Genomic DNA, 16644 nt, shown 5'->3' on the forward strand with positions numbered 1-16644 from the left:
ATCTTTCATCGCTCGTCTCGGGTCGCGTACGATTCGTCACACAAATCCCACACTTGTCATTTCCACAGCTAACCCTAATTAAATTGCATCTTTATTACCTCACACTTGACATTTCAATAGGTGACCCTAATTAAATTGCATCTTTATTACTCCTAAATTGACATTAATGAGATGTGACCTAATTAGCACTTCCTTGCACAGAAACTTGATTTGTATGGAAACGTGATATTCCAACTACTCAGACATATGTATATGGTGTATCATCTCGAATGAAAACGCTGAATTGTAATATATGTACATTTCTACTACATACAATTACCCCACTGGGTTGCGGGCTTACGATATATATATAACTTACTTTTGATACATTGCCAAGCATTATTAAGAATTCACTTACCATATTTTGGGGCTGCATGTTTCTTGAAATTTCCGTTTGTGTTGATAAATTTGTTGGTGAAGGTCGCATAACGAAAATCTCACAATGTTGTTAAAACGGCTCGGTCCGTTTTACATACGCTGACAATGCGTCAAACAACCATTTGAGTACTACTTCAAGACTCTACGATTGGTTATTGCAAGCTCACCTAAAAGAATTTAGCAGTTTGATAATATTCCAAAGACTGGACCTGAAATTAAGCAAAAATATGAAACATTTATCTATGTATGTAGTTGAGATTAATAAACACTGTTATTATGATGTGCACGCTACACATATATGTGACGCACATACATGCATACACAATAAATGCTGCTGAGGTTTCGACTCATTTGTTGCAATTTTTTCCAAAAACTAATTTGTTTATTTAAGAAATAAAAACAAAAAAACTCGCATGTACTCAGTTATGCTCATTTTGAATTTTTAACAAATTTTGCACAGCTGATGCAATTGAAAGCTTAATTAAAGAATTTTACCGTTTGTTTTAAGAAGATTTCGTTTTGAAGTGCTTTATGATAGCTTTTAACTAAAACATACGAAATCTCACGTGTTTTTGCTCTTTTGTATGAAAACTAAAAATGAAGAAATTGCCTAGAGTCGTTGAACATTCAGTTGTTAACTTAACTGAAAATGGATGTTCGACACGAATGATCTCCGAAAATATGAATCAGTTGTCATTCGTGTGCAAAAAGGCGTAACGCTGTACCCAAGGTGCAAAGAAGTGGACCACGTCGAATTTTGACTGATGCAGATGCAAGGCTTATGATGCAAAAAATTAAAAAAGAGAAAAATTAGACTTAAGGATGCATCTGCAGCCATAGGTAAGCCCGTCAGCCAGTGGACAGCGTGTCGAGCACTTAGGCGCATTGGATACATCTCAGAAGTAAAAAGAAGAAACCGGCCTTGTCCGACAAAAATATAAAAGCGCGATTAAAATTTGCGAGGGCACATCAAAAATTGGAATCTGGACGACTGGAAGAAAGTTATATGGTCTGATGAATCCAGTCGGATGGAAAGCAATATTGTTGGAAGAAGCCTAAAGAGTCGCTGCAGAGACGCCACGTACAAGAAACAGTGAAACATGGAGGAGGAAATGTGATGGTCTGGAGCTGTTATACTTGGTGGAGCGATATTCTGCAGACCCATCTTTGCGATTTTGTTGACAAATGTGCATATAGGGAGAGTGAAATCAGATTTCAACAAGATGGGGACCCAAAGCATACGTCCAAAATCGTTAAAGAATGGATCGCAAAACAGCGTTTCAGGCTAATGGAGTGGCCAGCACAGAGTCCTGATCTCAATCCTATCGAAAATTTGCGGTTGATAGTGAAAAACGATTGGGACTCTACGAATCGGTACCAGCAAACCAGCACGAGTTGTTTCAACGAGTCCAGCAGGAATGGAGAGCTATCTCCAAAGAAATCATTGAAAATTTGGTACAAAGTATGCCAGATCGCATAGACAGCGTAATTAGAAATAAGGGTCTATAGACCAAGTACAAAAAAATAAGAGTTTATTAAAAAATTCAAAATGAGCATAACTGAGTACATGCGAGTTTTTTTTTTATTTCTTAAATAAACAAATTAGTTTTTTGTTATATTTTGAATACGATTTTGTTAATAAATATTCATAGAATAAACACAAAAATGTTGGTTCATTTACTTTACTAATAACTTTTTATGCGAGCCCAAAACAGTAGTTGCAAACATGTACTCAGACTTGCACGCCACTGTACACACTGTTATGCAGCGTGCATACTATAAGTACTTCTGAGAGTTAAGTAACAGATTGGCAGGGCAGCGGTAGTCGCACTCGACATACCCTACCCATTTTGATTTTTTCTCCAAGTGATATATTCTGTGTGTGTATTTAATAGCAACGCTCAGCTCAATTGTCTGTGTATGGGTTTTACTCCAGCCAGTGTTCCACATACACAGACATACACACACGCTTTTATACATCCATAAATTATAAATATATAATATAAGTAATTGTTATTGTGATAATTTATTTATTGTTTTTCTATCTAGCACATTTACCTACATTTGTGTTTTTCCAGCATCTTGTTTTTGGTATTTTTTCTGTGCACTCTTTTTTTGTTCTTGCCTTTTTCAACGAACATTTGTTTTGATTGTCGCAGGAAATTTCCCCGCCCCGTTCATTTGCTTTCGTCGTCTGTTACCCGTACCCATTTGGGTGTAAGTTACCTCAGCACTGCCTGTGGTATTTTTCTATTATTTTTCTAGTATTTTTGGTATTTTTATTTATTGGTTGCTACGTTCCTTCCGTCTCGTTTCTACCATCTAGGTCGTTTTCCTGCTAAAAACCAAGTTCCATTTGGTATTTTTGGTATATTTTTTGTGATTTTCTGGTTCAGTCCGTGTCCTTTTTGGACTGTGAGAACGGCCAGTTACTTTCCCAGCTTCAGTGCGTAGCATGTCATAAGGCACACCCCATATGACTAAAGCTAAATTGTCCGTGCTCTACTAGCGCCGCTAGAACTTCAATTAACCACCCTTTGCCTAGATCCAAGAAGAAGTCGGCTCTTCGTGCATCCAGCACATCGCCGGTTCACACGAAAAGGGAGGTCCCCGCACGGTCAGCTAGTGTTTCGCCGACTTCCGGTACCAAGCCTCTGATCCTAGTTATGAAACCTCCGTCTGATCCTAAGACCAAGGTTGCTTCCGTCCCAATCCCTCGGCTGCCAATTGTAAATCGTTCGCAAAGAAAAATGGCACTCAATGTAGTAGACTCAGCGTTGACAAAGTTCATCACCGCGACTGATCGTACTTTGCGGCGCGAGTCAACAAGACTTCTACTGACAGCCCATCGCTGTACACGTACCAGGTCCGAAGGGACCAGATGCGTGCCTTGTGGGAAAAGGTCGAGAAGGAGTACGAGGCTTGCTCTTGCCTCGGATGAGATGACGACAGAAGAGTTGCCTACTATTCAGGTAAAGTGCGATTACTGCTATGTTCTCTACGCGCAGTGTTCAGCTCAATTAAGTGAGCAGATAGCTGATGCATCCCAGGCACTCACTCCCCACCCGTACAACCGCAAGCCGTACAGTTCATGTCCACAGGGTGTCGCTTACCTCCGTGCGACACCGAAGTTTTCGGAGGCGATTACACTCGCTGGCCCACCTTCCGGGACTTGTTCACGGCTATCTATATCAGAAACCCGAGACTGTCGGAAGTTGAGAAACTTTTCCATCTCAACTCCAAGACCAGCGGTGAAGCCCATGCCATTGTGTCAAAGTCTCCTTTGACCAATGTTTCAGGTTTCAGTCGGCGTGTTCCAGCTTGACTGAGCGATTCGAGAATATACGGTTGCTCGTAAACAGTCAGCTGAATCTGTTCAATTTGCCCGTCATTGGGCAAGAGTCGGGTGCAGCTATTCAGGAGTTGCAGAGCACCATTCAAGGGTGCCTGACGGCCTTAGAGCACTCAAAAATCAACACAGAGAATTGGGATTGCGTCCTGGTTATCTTGTGTTCTTCGAGGCTCCTCAAGTTGACCCTTTCTCTTTGGGAACAGTCGATACAGAATAAGAGCGACATTCCAACGTGGGTTGACATGAACGCTTTTCTTCTAGAGCGCCATCGCACCCTAGAAGCTCCGACGGAAAAGTGCACAGCTGCTTTGCTTGCAAGGGTCGTCATCATACACTTTTGCAACGTCCAGTCATTCCTGGCAGTTAACACACAAGATGTTTTGCTGCGCACAGCTGTTATTCACCTCTGCCATCTCGGCGTCCGCTATACAGCTCGGGCTCTGATCGATTCCGGATCAGAAGCCACCTTCCTTTGAGAGAAATTGTTCAAACGCTTGAGGATGCCATATACATCCGTGCAAGCCCACGTCTCTGGGCTGACTCAAGCTGTGGCAGCCCAGCCCCAAAAGGACTGCCAATTCTTAATTGGCTCCCTGTCACACCAGATTTGCAGTTTGAGGCGTCGGCGTACGTCCTTCCCAGTTAGCGGGGAATCTGCCCTCATGCACAGTCCCACAAACACTCCTCGAAAATCTGCCAAGCATCCAGTTGGCAGACCCCAAGTTCTTTGAGAGTTCCAGATTGTTGTGCTACTAGGCGCTGATATCCTCCCGTAAATTCTGCTCGGCGGCTCTCACCCTAACATTTGTGGGACCCTCCTTGGTCAAGAGACCATTTTCGGTTGGATCCTGACTGGCCCTGTGTCGGGATCCACATCTAAGTCCATTTCGGCTCGACTGTCCGTCGAGCGAACTCTACCATTGGAGGAACTCCTCTCCAAATTTTGGGAGGTGGAGGACCTTCCAGCTAGCCCAGCGAAAGAGTCTGACCTTGTCTGTGAGTCTAATTTCAACGCCACGACCGTGCGAACCTCAACTGGTCGCTACATGGTCACGCTCCCATTCCGCGATCCTGGTCACGTCGACCTGGGTCACTCGAGGGCTACCGCTCTCGCTCAGTTCCTGAGAAACGATAGCCATTTAAAGAGAATATGACTCCGTTATTCAGGAGTATCTGGATTTGGGTCATATGACTCAAGTCCCCATCTAGTTCCGGCAACTATTATTTGCCGCATCACGTTGTTCTCAAGACCGACAGCTCCACCACAAAGCTTCGCGTTGTATTCAACGCCTCCAGCCCGACTTCAAACGGGAAGAGTCTGAACGACATCCTCCACACTGGGCCGATCCTTCAATCTCACCTAACCATTCAAATCCTGAAATGGAGGTTTTTCCAATTCGTTTTCAACGCCGACATCACCAAGAAGTATCGGCAAATCCTTGTGGATCCCAAACACACCCAGTTTCAAAGGTTGCTCTTCCGTACTCGAGACGAGAAGTTGTGCGACTTTGAACTCAACACAGTCACCTTTGGAGTGAACTGTGCTCCGTACCTGGCTATCCGCGTTCTGCATCAGCTTGCGAGTGATGTTTGAGACCGGTGCCCCTAGCTAGTGACATCATCGCCAATGACATTCTAGCAGGAGCTCACACTAAGCAGGCGGCGGTGTCTGCTATAGATGAGCTTCGAACAGCGCTCGAGAGTGCTGGGTTCCCTTTGCGTAAGTGGACCTCGAACTGTGCTGAAGAGAATCCCTAAGGAACACTTGCTCTGTGCAGACTTCCTCGAGATCGACGAAACTAGTGTCGAATACGCTAGGTATTCGATGGCGGCCACGTCCGACGAGTTCTTTTCGTCACCGCCGAGATGGTGTCCAAACCATGTTTCACCAACAGAGTGCTGTCGCAGATCGCCAAGTTGTTTGACCCAGCAGGTTGGCTTGCTCCCGTGGTCATTTGGGCCAAGATTTTCATGCAGGAAATCTGGAAGTAAGAAATCGGCTGGGACAACTGCTTACCGGCGGATCTCACAGAGCAGCGGACCAGTTTCTTGCAAAATTATGCATCCTTGCAGGACATCCACATTCCTAGATGGACCAAGTTTCACACCCGGCGCAAAATCCAATTCCACGGTTTTTGCGACACCTCTCAAAGCAGAACATAATCCAGCCGTTCTGGCGAGCCGCAAGAGCTATTGGCCAGTCGCCTTTGGTGGCAGGGGCCTGAATGGCTAACACACTTACCAGCGCAGTGGCCTTCACCAGTCATTGGGCTGGATACTAAATTGGAGTGTCGAGCCGTGAAGGTTCATGCAGCACAAGTCCTGTGTGAGGACTTCCTCGACCTTTCTCCAGGTTCGATCGAGCGCTCAGAGTGCTTGCGTACGTGCGGAGGATTACCAGCGTTGCCGCCATCCCAAGGTCTCGTTTCCAGAGACGCTCAGGTCTCAAGAGCTTGCAGAAGCTCAGGAAAAGCTGATAGTACAGGCTCAGAATCGGGTATACACGAAAGAGTGTGCTTCCCTCCGGTGCCATAACCGTTTAAACGGGTGAAGTGATATTCTAAGCTTGAATCCGTTTCTTGACAAGCAAGGGTCCTGCGTTCCTGTGGATGCGTAAGAGCGTCCACCTTCTTATCTTACGACAAACGGCATCCAGTAATACTCCCGTTCAACTGCGTGTTTTCACACCTCCTGGTTTCGTTCACGCATCAAGTCTCCCTCCATGGAGGCAATCAATTGGTGATGCGGCTGGTCCGAACTAAGGTCTAGATTCCCAAGCTAAGGAACTTGGTGAAGACAGTAATCGGTGCATGCAAGACCTGCGTGGGTGCCCTCTTCACATGTACTCTGACAACGGGAAAACGTTCGTCGAAGCCTCCTCAATTCTGTCCAAAGATCTTGTGGAGAGCACCCGCAATCTGATCCTCACCACTCACAGCCATCAAGGCCTTGCATGGCATTTCAACCCACCTGGTGGCCCTCACATGGAGGGTCTCTGGGAAGCAGGCGTCAAGAATTTCAAGACGCATTTCTACAAACCGGTTTCCTCCGTTAAATATACGTACGAGGAACTTTCCACCCTTCTGGCGAAGATCGAAGCGTGCCTCAATTCGCGGCCTCTGTCTCCTATGTCAGAGGATGTGAGCGACTTGGTGGCCCTTACTCCCGGTGGCAGTCACCCTCACGCGACATCCAGATCGGATCAGAGAGGAGAATATCCCACCACAAGAATGGCGCCTTGGGCGTGTGCTGACCACTTGCCCGGGCGCAGATGAAAGGGTCCGCGTGGTGGACATCCAGACGTGCCGTGGTGTTTTCCGCCGACCAGTTGCAAAGCTGGTGCTGCTTCCAACGAGACCCACGCTCTGAATCTCCCACTCTTCTCTCTACTGCCATCCACTATCCTGTGGTTTCTCATCCAGCTTATGCAATTCATATCGCGTCATTTTTCATTTAATCCATTGTTTCTTTTGTTTTTCTCTTCCATTTGTTTTTTTTCTTGTTCTTCTTTTCAGTCCTTTACAGTTCACCATGGCGTCCTCCAGAAGCTGGTCCTGCTCCCTCTCTGACGAGGTGTGCTTGAGAAGGCTCTTCTCACCGCCGAGACAAGTCGCCCCGATGGAGACGGAGCCTCTCCTGTACCGGTGGCACCGGTTACTCCGCGTGGGGTTTCCGTGCCTCGCCGGGTCACCCCCAGCGGGGTGGGTATGTGCGTCCCGGCACAAACTCGTTCCGCTGTAGGGTGTGCCGCGGTGTCCACGCACTGCGCAAGTGTTCGCGTTTTGCCCAGCTGACGCCAGAAAAGCGGCTCCGGGCAGTACTTGTCAATAAGTACTGTCCCAACTGCTTGGCTCATCAGCACTCCGGGGCACTTGCCGCAGCGGTGGACGGTGCAGGCATTGTGGCGAGGACCACCACACCATGCTGCACATTCGGGAGCTGAGTTTCAAGCAGCGGTTGGCGCGACAACTGAGGGAGAGGAGGACCATCAGGCTCATCCTGGATTAACTGGCTCACTGCCCCACACACCAGGCCAGTGCCTACCCCGCTTTGACGTTGACGGCACTACTCCAGTGCAAGGGGTGAGCATTCTCCCCACCGCGGCGGTCTGGCTAGACACGGGAAGACGGCCTTCGAAGCGCGAGTGCTCTTGGATCCGTGCTGTCCAGTAAGCCGCATCAGCGAGTCGATGGCAGCGGCCATGGGCCTCTCGATCACTCGCGTGGGCGCAGAAGGAGTTTGCAAGGCGACGTTGCGCACCAAGACGTAGACGCAGGGAGGTCGTCTTCAAAACGGATCCGCAGCTGCAAACAACGATGCCCACCAGGACTGTCACACCAGTCCTTGTCAGCCAACACAAGTTGCTGAAAAACTGGGCCCGCTCGGCATCGGTCTCTGCAGTCTTGGGGCTGACGTGTACCCGGATGTAGTGCTTCCGGGTATCCTCCCCAGCCAAGGCGGACTGCCTATGGCACAGAACTCTACCCTGGGCTGGATTCTGTCAGGCACGTGCTACTGATTGGTTTTGCAATCCCAATATTGCAAGGGGAGAATGTTGATGCGAGCGCATCCGCCTCTCCGTCGACCGAAAAGCACTCAATGCTTTTCGCTCACCAAAATGCGCTCACGCGTAAGAAAGCACTCAAGCTCCAGTGCTCTCAACATCTCTCTATCCCACAACTCTCCACCGCTGAGCGCGGCTCGGCACTAGATTGGTGAAATGCCGTCGGCATTTTACTTATGGCCTCTTAAGTCACGGTCTAATCACCCCCAACTGTGCGATTTTGTACAATTCGAAAATTTATTATTTATTAGTGAAAAACGCGAGTGTTTCATTTTACTTTCTTTTTGGATTTTCAGCGCCCCTACAAAATCAGAGTACACTGCCACAATAAAATCGAAATTATAAGCTTGTGAGCTTAAGCCTACAGCTTCACGTGAAGAAAGGACATAAAATTTAGTTATTTGGACGTTGACGTACTAACGGCACTACCATCAAGTGACCCAGCGATACCAAGCACGGACATGTCGACGCGCGGACAAAACAAAATAAATTTGTAAACAGCATGCATTAATCAAAAACCGCGAATAATTAAAAGACGCTGGACAGCTAATTAAGTTAACTTAAAATATGTTAGGATATATGTATAAGAAGATGAAAAACAATTAATTACTCGATAAATATGCTAATAATAAGGTTTTGAGCAGAGGAATAGATTTACTAGAGCAAACTACCTTATTAAGATTATTATAATTCACACAAAAGAATACGGAAGGGATTATGGCATGAAAAGTTAGTAGTTCTAAAGAGATGAGAAGAGGAAGAAAATTCCTAGTGATCCTGTCCTGATCTGCAAAACTAATTTGACTTAACAGCTCCAAAGGAGTCTATTTCACCATTAATTAGTCTCTGTATGAAAACAGCACCTTGCATAGTTTTACGATCAGAAAGAGAAGGAAGGTTTAGTAATAAAAAAGTCTACTACGATAAGGTGGTAATCAAATATTAAGATTCCAATTTAAACTACGAAAAGCAAATAACAAGAATTGTTTCTGCACCGACTCAATCATATCTTGATAAACCCTATACTGGGATTCAAGACAAGAGATCCGTACTCAAGGAAAGGACGAACCAGTGAGACGTACAAAGTTTTGGTAAAGAAGGGATCGTTGAACTCTATCGACCAGCGTTTTATAAATCCTAGAACACCCATGACACTATTTACAGCAGACAGAATATGCTTATCAAATTTTAGCTTTGCATCAAGCAGAACCCCAAGTCATTCACAACTTCAATTCGCTCTAAAGAAGTATCATATAAAACATAGTTATTTACCTGGGAGGAACCCCTACAAAAGGTCATAAACTTACATTTATTGCAATTGAGATGTAACATATTTACTCTGCACCAAGATTCAAGACGATTAAGGTCATATTGCAACAGTGAGCTCGCAAGACTATCAGTAAATGTCAGGCAAAGCTTGATGTCATCAGTGTACATAAGTACACGGAATGCTCAATAACAGAAGGAAGAACATTTATAAATAAAGTGAACAATAGAGGACCCAAATGACTACCCTGGGGCACACCAGAAGTAACTTGGACACATTTAGATACAAAGCCATTATAATAAACATTCTGAATTCTGTTGGAAGGTATGAGGAGATACACTCAATTAGGCTATGAGGAAACCCTAAAAGATTAAGTTTATACAATAAGAGGTGAGTCGAAAGCCTTACTAAAATCGGTGTAAATGACATCTGTTTTCATTTTATTCTCAAATCCTTTAATTATGATAGAAGAGAACTCCAATAAGTTAGTAGAAGTGGACCTAGATTTTACAAAACCCATGCTGGTAAGGTGAAATTATAGATTTACATAGGTGTTGCAGTTGAGAAGTTATGATTATTTCAAATACTTTCGGAATCACAGACAATTTACATATACCGCGATTATTTTGAACTTTAGATTTGTTCTCTTTTTTTTAGGATAGGTATAATGTATGACTTTTTCCAGATTTTTGGAAAGAGCACGAGTTTACGGACAATTCAAACAATTTAAAAGCGGTTTACAGATACTACTAGCACAATACCTTAGCACACAACTAGGCACTCCATCCGGACCTCCCGAAAAACAGGTTTTATAGCCAATAGTTCCGTTAAAATAGAGCTTTCAGTAATTAAAGGACCAAAAATACAATTAGTTGAATTGGAACAGAATATGTCGTTTGAAAAAAGTCCGCAAATAAATCTGCAATACCAGGACCATTAGATACTGTCATATTCTCCAAAGACATAAGTGATGGCGATGACGCGGATCTGCGCTTAAAATCGTTTTGGATCACGGTGAAATCTTATTCTGCACCTACTCAAATAATTATTATACTCATTGTTTCACACTCATGTGCGAAAAGCAGCTTGAGCAACAGAATAGCGGAGAAAAAAGTGATTCAAGCCAGTTTCGATAATTTCTTAGTAAACCATAAGGGTTTATCAGACAAATGTGGAATACTTGAACACAAGCATCAAGTAGCGAGTTCAAAGTAGAATAAAAAATTCAACCCCTATATCCAAGTTCGTAGACAAAGAAAGTTGCGACCAGTCAGTTTGAGATATAAGCAAGGCAAGTTTTTCAAAATCGGTTTTCGAAAACAACGAGAACGCTCACCACAACGTACACTAGACTCTGACGCAATATATGGGAGCTCCAACGAAATTTCTAAAGTGGGATGGTAAGGGTCTTCGGGCGAAGATATGAAAGATGTTCTCGATAGAGAACACAAATCTGGGTCTAAAACAAAAATAAGGTCTAGAGACCTGTTTAAACAATTTGGAATACCATTGATCTGAGACAATGATACCCCGAAAAGACTATCAATAAAAACATGGGATACAGAGGGGCTAAGTCCATTTAGATTCTTGGCAGAATGCCATGATATACCAGCAATATTGAATCACCAAGGGCTATAAAGTGATCACGATCCGAAAGCATGTTAGAAATGTTATTAATTATAGAAAAATGTGCTAAATACAAAGCATCATCTGAAGCAGGGGATATACAAGCAAGAAATAAAAATGTTAAAACTACCAAAGGATAATTTTACAGCCACTAGCTCAATATAAGAAGTGTGGTCAATCAATTCTGAAGCAAATTGAGCATCTACTGCAATTAAAACTTCACCACCACGACAAACCTTGCGATCACGTCTGTATAAGGAAATCTACTAGAAAAGATTTCCGTATCAAGAATGTCATTCCTTAACCATGTTTCAGTAAAGGCAATGAAACTGAAAGGGAAATATATATATATAAATATAAGTTTACTGCAAATGCATCTTACATTCTGATAGCAAAGAAGTAAAGAGGATGTTAGTTTTTGAACTGACAGGCATTGAAGAAGGCTTTGAAGTAGAATTCTTGCTATTATTAGGAAGCGAAATCGGAGACCGATTTTTCTTTTTAGCAACAAATTCTTTGACTAATAGGTGTTCCGGCCAAAACTCTTTACTGCACATCATGCTAAGTTGTTCAGCGGTAACACTTATTTTAAAATATGAAATCTCCCGTTCGTACGAAAAATTAAATTTGTCCACCTTAATACTGGCTTGAGATTTGGACTTAATATAAGCCGGACATCATCAGATGCCGTATCAGGGGCAAGCCTTGAGACAAAAATCTGTTTAAGCGGTGGCACTGCAACTAACGTGTTGCGGACAATTAATGCAGGAACTGGAGGCGATTCTTCAATCGTTACAGCGCTGCTGATATCGACTGAAGATTGTAGTGGTGGAATTTCTTCAACCATCTCCACCTCAGCCGACACCAAAATCGACGTAGTAGCAATAGATTCCATACTTAATGACGTAATGTCATGGTGTGGAACTTCCAGAGCTACCGAGGGTTGAGCGGACGGAGAGCTTAATGACATTAATTCGCCAGCAGGTGGTACGGATAAGCTTGGGACATCAACAGGGGCTCAATCGGGGCAATCGACAGACGCGTATTGGCCTTTTTGCGCTTCGGAGACTCCGTCAGGCGCTTCATACTCTTAAACCCAGAATCCAAGGCGCAGAAGCTATCGGAGTGTTTTTAAAGCCCGCCAATACATCTTTAAAACCATTTCGCGTCTGCCGTATAAACCCAGCAATATCACGTTCAGAGTCCCTACAGTGTTCACAAGTCCATCTCAATCCTGACTTGGCTGAAATTAAATCAATAATACGGCCGTTAAAGCCAGCGCATTTCTCATGTGCATTTGCTAAAACAAAGATTATTAAACCAATCAAAAAATTAAAAAAAATATATATAATCAAAATAGATAAATTAATTGCAAACTAATATGATCTGTACTAACGAAGAGCACAAAACACAGAGAGTATGCACAGGTCGAGCGAGACGCAAGATAGAATGATAGCCAAGTTGGCTATCATTCTATCTTGCGTCTCGCTAAGCCAACTACGACACCAAGAGAGGGAGAGTTAGTATTCTAAAGAGCGTTGAGAGCAGTGTTGCCATTTTAGCTAATTTATTGCTAGATCTAGCTATTTTGAAACTGCAAAAGCTATAAGATTTTGTGAAATGCTATTAGCTAGAAATCTAGCAATTCTTTTTAATGCTTCGGCTACTTTTGGCACTTTTAAAAAGTTCCGATAGCTCTTTTACCGATAGGATGTATTTTGAGGCTTACTCATAAAATATGCATTATAGTTCGATTCTGTTTATAGTTCATGTGCGAACTTAGTTCGTTGGCTCATTAGCTAAATACAAATGTGAAATTGTGAAACTGTGAAGCAGTGCTGCCAGTTTAGCAATTTAGTTGCTTTAGTTAATTTGCAACTTTTTTAAAAATGCTTTAGCTAAAAATTTGGCAATTTTAGCTATTTTACTTAAGTCCTTTTATTATATATTCCTTCTGTCATTCACTGCAAAAATTACGATTAATAGTTTGCAATAAAATCGGGGCTTGTACGATATTTAACCATGTGGTTCGATTATATGAGCTACTTGAGTTCACTGACTTGAAAAGTTAACTGCATTTAAAGAGTAATATTTGCCCCTAAGTGTTAACAAAATCATAAAAATACGAAATCCTGTTTTTTATTTTTAATTTCAAGATTTTATTCTTAAATGAATTAAAATGTACAAACTTGATGAATAATGTTATTTAAAATATTTAGCAATTTTGTTGGCTATTTTTTGTATAATTTTAGCAATTTTAGCAATTTTTTTCTGAAATCCTGCAATTTTAGCTACAGAGATTCTGGCAACACTGGTTGAGAGCACGATATTGAGAGCACAAAGCACAAACACAGAGAGTAAAGCGCGGGTCGAGCGAGACGCAAGATAGACGATAGTCAACAACAACACCAAGAGAGGGAGAGTTAACTATTGTAACAGCGTTGAGCGCAAAGAATATCAAATGAAAACAAAGAGCGCGAAAGCAACTAAAAATACAAAAACAAAGTGCAGCGGCAACGAAAACAGAATTGTTTTGCTAACAAAGCAAAGCTAGGCTTGACCACACAGTTTGTTGTTATATTAAACAGAAGTAAATGGTTAAGCACAAGTAATATAAGTATATATGAAATTGTATAAAAATCACAATGTTTAAGAGGGAAAAAACAGGTCTGACTGCGACTGCGAGAGCGAGCGAAAAAAAATATCTTAAAGCTCAATTAATAAAGCCAACTCTGTTACAATATCCAGATTTTACAAAAGAATTTTGTATAATCACAGATGCTAGTGCTAGCACAAGCCCACAATGGAACTCAACTTCCAGTAGCATACGCATCGAAAGCATTTACCAAAGGAGAAAGTAACAAGAGCATGACGGAACAAGAGTTAACAGCTATTCATTGGGCAATCACCATATTTAGACCCTATATCTACGGAAATCATTTCATAGTAAAACAGACCATAGACCATTAACATTTTGTTTTCAATGACAAATCCAAGTTCTAAATTAACGCGTATGAGACTTGAATTAGAGGAATATAACAGTACGAGTAAGAGGCAAAGGTAATTTTGTAGCCGATGCATTGTCACGGATAACAATAACAGAACTAAAAACAAACAAAATAAAATCCAGGCAACAAAAGTAGACAAAATTCCTGCGCAGGACAGGAAAAATAGAATTGCCAAGGCAATCTATAGGAAAAACTTTAAAGCCCAAAGTATATGAAGTCATTAACAATGACGAAGTACGTAAAGTAGTGACCTTGCATGTAAAAAATATGCTATGTTTTTTAAACATGGTAAGAAAATAACTGCAAGATATGATGTTAGCGATTTATATACCAATGGAACTCTTGACTTATGTCAATTTTTCCAAAGGCTTGAAACGCAAGCCGGTATAAATAAAATCAGCCAACTCAAATTGGCACCGTGGGAAAATATCTTTGAACACTCGAGATATTACTGAGTACATACGAAAATGTCCAAAATGCCAACAATCAAAAGTGACAAGAAAAATAAAACTCCTTTAACAATAACTGATACGCCAATACATGCTTTCCACAGAGTGATAGTGGATACGATCGGTCCACTACCCGGGTCTGAAAATGGAAATGAATTCGCAGTCACATTAATTTGTGATCTGACTAAATATCTAGTCGCGATTCCAATTCTAAACAAAAATGCTAACGCAGTAGCAAAAGCAATTTTGAGAATTTTATTTTAAAGTACGGTCTAATGAAGACGTTCATTACGGACATGGGAACAGAATACAAAAATTCTATAATAAATGATTTGTGCAAGTATTTTAAAATAAATAACATAACCTCGATTGATATAACTGATTGGGACGTATGGATCCAATATTTCGTTTACTGTTTCAACACAATCCCATCTATGGCACATAACTATTGTCCATATGACCTTGTTTTCGGTAAAACAACAGTTTACTAAAACACACAGCACAGACAATATAGAACCTTCATATAATATAGATGATAATGCTAAGGAAAGTAAATATAGATTAGAAATAGCATATAAAAGAGCTAGAATTATGTTAGAAGAAACTAAGAGAAAAAATAAGGAATTATATGATAAAAAGTAATAAAAGTAGATATATTGGTAGGAGATAGTCCTACTTAAGAATGAAACAGGACATAAGTTAAATCCAACTTATTTAGGACCCTATAAAAGAGAAAATATAGAAAATAATAATAATATAGTAATTCCCGGGAAAGCTAGTAAAAATAAATAGTCCATAAAGATAGGCTAACAATTTTTAATTCATAAAAAGAAAAAAAACTAATATAAAAAAAATAAAACCATTTTTGAAGACATTATACAAGATGTGTAAATATAAATATATATATACTTTAAAATAGAAAGGTAAATCAATAAATTTAAGTAAAATAGCTCCACATTTTTACGCTATTTTCAAAGGATGTGCATATATTGAGAGAACATTATACCGAACATAAACAGTTAAGCAGCAACACTTCGTTGCTGCAATGCAAACAACAACACTTTGTTGCTTTATATAGTATATGCACATCTCGAGGAACACTGTTCCAAATATAAACAGTTAAGCAGCGGCACTTCGTTACAGTTAAACTGCAATACTTTGTCGATTTATATTCCGACTCGAGTGCATGCATATATGCACATAAGAATCTCTCTCTCGCTAATATGCTTTGTCGCATATTCTTAAAGTATGTAATGTAAAACGTAATACATACATAGCTATGCAGCAGCTTCGCTGCCGGCATCGACGGCTTCGCCGCGTGCTTTTATACCCGCTACCCATAGGGTAGAAGGGTATTATAACTTTGTGCCGGCAGGAAATGTATGTAACAGGTAGAAGGAGGCATCTCCGACCCTATAAAAGTATATATATTCTTGATCAGCGTCAACAGCCGAGTCGTTCTAGGCGTGTCCGTCTGTCCGTCTGTGTGTCTGTCCGTATGAACACCTAGATCTCAGAGACTATAAGAGATAGAGCTATAATTTTTTCGACAGCATTTGTTATGTTTGCACGGAGATCAAGTTTCCGCCCTCGCAAATCAAAAAATCGAATAACAAGCGTAATTTTAAACCTAGAGTTGCGAATTTTGGTATATATAATAATAACTATAGTAGTTATGATTCCTAAAAATTTGGTTGGGATCAGATAAAATTGTCGAAGTTATTAAAGAAATACTTTTGTATGGGCAAAAACGCCTACTTACTAGGGGTCTTAGTTGCTTTGGCTGACAATCTGGTATATTGTGCCGTCTATGGTATATTTTGAACACGGTACTATATCGATATACCACATATACCATTTGGTATACTTTTAGTATTTTGCAGTATATTTGGTATATTTTGGAAAAATACCGCAAAATATATTTCTTTTATTCAAACTGGGTAGCGGGTATCTCACAGTCG

Source organism: Drosophila nasuta, unplaced genomic scaffold (assembly GCF_023558535.2).
Source record: "Drosophila nasuta strain 15112-1781.00 unplaced genomic scaffold, ASM2355853v1 ctg17_pilon, whole genome shotgun sequence".
NCBI classification, from domain to species: domain Eukaryota; kingdom Metazoa; phylum Arthropoda; class Insecta; order Diptera; family Drosophilidae; genus Drosophila; species Drosophila nasuta.